The sequence below is a fragment of the Bos javanicus genome, chromosome 14 (assembly GCF_032452875.1).
Source record: "Bos javanicus breed banteng chromosome 14, ARS-OSU_banteng_1.0, whole genome shotgun sequence".
Lineage (NCBI taxonomy): Eukaryota > Metazoa > Chordata > Mammalia > Artiodactyla > Bovidae > Bos > Bos javanicus.
The window spans coordinates 14,565,460-14,568,087 of NC_083881.1; the positions used below are offsets into that span (position 1 = coordinate 14,565,460).

General features: G+C 37.1%; 1 pseudogene; it reads right to left on the reverse strand.

The window, feature by feature from the left end:
* Positions 1 to 2,126: 2,126 nt before the first annotated feature.
* LOC133260858 (U6 spliceosomal RNA) lies at positions 2,127 to 2,226 on the reverse strand (annotated as a pseudogene).
* Between the last annotated feature and the right edge of the window lie 402 nt (positions 2,227 to 2,628).

A 2,628-nucleotide genomic window follows, 5' to 3' on the forward strand; every position in this document is an offset into this window, starting at 1 on the left:
TAATTATAAATACATGTATGATTATATAATTTAAATTATACATATACTACAAATTCAGTGTTATTTCTTTTTCTCTGGTATTCTGCTTGGGAATACCTAAAAAACAGACAACTGAGTTATATTCAGTTTAATTAATATTAGACAGCATTAGGTTGGCAAATCTCATTTCCTGTGCTGCCAAACTTCTGATTTCATGGGTATCTAAACTAGCTTCCAAATGGCTGAATATGTAAAGAGTTGTTTCCATTTGGGATTCTTTGATAATGAGCACACCCTAATAACACAGTTACAACTCCTTAGGATTGTCTGCATACCCTCTGATTTTATACCACTGATGTTTCGGGAGACAAAGAAGATCACCCTTGGCAGGACCTAATCCCTCTGCAGAAATGTTAACTCAATGAAATTTCATCCCTTTGTTCTTCAGATCATCTCCGAAATCATTCATAGCCTGTCAAACAATGCAAAAGCAAAAAAAAAAAAGGAATTTTATTATAGTTTAACGGTTTATTTTTAAACCTAAATGCTATATTTCAACTGTGAGGCTTGACTGAGGAGCATTTAAAAGGATGGGTGGGCTTTGTGTACATACACAGCGAAGACAAAAACTTTTCTACCAATATCAATAGAAACCAGTTGATGATGAATTCAGCTCCCTATAACTGAGGTTTAAAAAAAAAACAAAAAACTGGGTGGGGGGTGTGAGGAATATCTTCATATAAAATTCAGCCCAATCCACTGATCAGAAGAATTCTACCATAGCAAAGGGTAATCATGAGTATATTTTACCTGAAAGAGGCATTAGAAATTCTCCAGTTGGTAGGGGAGGGGGATGATAGTCAGGATTGCCTGGGGCTGAGGCTGTGAGGAAAAGAATAGCGGAGCACTGAGCATATAGAGTTTGCACACTCAGTTGCTCAGTCATGTCCAACTCTTTGTAGCCACATGTACTGTAACCCGCCAGGCTCCTTGGTCTTTGGAATTTTCCAGGCAAGAATACTGGAGTGGGTTACGATTTCCTCTTCCAGGGGAAATGGAAATCCCGACCCAGTGATGGAAGCTGCATCTCTTGTGTCTCCTGCATTGGCAGTTGAATTCTTTACCACTAGCGCCACCTGGGAAGCCCATATTATAGTTTGACAAACCTCCAAAGAGAATCTTTTTAACCTTTCATAATTTAACAATCACTGATCCAAACAATGCTTTATAGATCTGGCTATAATTCAAACCATCTGGGGATCTTTTAGAAATCCTACTGTCCAGGTCACTTACAGACCAAATTAGAATCTCTGGATTGGACCCCAGCGTGAAAGCTTTTAAGAATTATATATGAGAGGTTAGGAATCCATAGGCCCACAGGTAGGGGGAAGCTTGCTAACACTGGAACAAGGGTAAGTCCCCAGCTCACATTTGAGTAGCTGCAAAGAGCTACTTCATTTCTCTCCAGACTCCTCCCCAACTAAGGATTACCATGCCCTCCAGGGAAAATGTTATCTTTAAATCAGCAATTTTTCTTTAATCATAGTGCAAAACATATATAAAATTTACAGTCTTCACTATTTTAAAGGTACAGTTCAGTAGTGTTAGGTACATTCGCAGTGCTCTCAAACTTTTTCATTTTGCAAAACTGAAGCTCTCTACCCAATTCCCTATTCCCTGCGGTTTCCAGACCCTGACAACCACCATTTCACTTTCTGCTTTTGTGAGTTGAACTACTTTAGATTCCTTGTATAAGTAGAATCATATAGCATTTATCTTTGGGAAACTGGTTTATTTCCCTTAGCATAATGACCTCAAGTTTCATCCATGTTGTAGCACGTAACAGGATTTCTTTTTTTTTCCAAGCTGAATAATATTTAATTGCATGATTATACCATGTTTTCTTTATCAATTCATCTGTCCATGGATATTGGGTTGCATCTACCTCTTATATATTGTGAATAATGCTGTAATGAACTTGAGTATGCAAATAACTATTTGAGAGCCTGTGTTGAATTCTCTTGGCTATACACCCAGAAATGGGGTCATTGGATCATATGGTATTTTAATTTTTGAAGAATCACCATTCTGTTTTCCATGGTGGCTGTATCACTTTTCATTCCTACCAACAGTACACAAGAGATTTTAAGAATATGGAAAACATCATGAATTTGCATGTCATACTTATGCAGGGAGCATGCTAATCTCTGTATTGTTTCAATTTTAGCATACTGGCTGCTGAAGCAAACACCAAATAAAAAAATTTTTTTGAGATAATATTCAGAGCTTATTAACAAACCCCAAAGAGATGGCAGGCTGAGTCTCCCAGATTTATTTTTTTAAATGCATGGTTGAATAATTAATTTTATTTTAAGAGGAATCAGATCAATGTCAAAGAAAAGTTACTAACAGGGGGCCCTCAAAGCATAGCCAAGAACTTGCTAGAAATGCAGATTCTCAGCCCCAACCCCCAGAAACTTCCTGAATCAAAAAATTCTGCAAATTGGGTCCAGCAATCTGTATTTTAGAAATTTTGTACAGGCTATTAATGCATACTAAACTTGGAAACGCTCTCTACATTTTGATTTTATGGATCTTAGAACATTCTAAGCGCTAATACTTTTCCTATTAATGCTTGAAATGCCAATA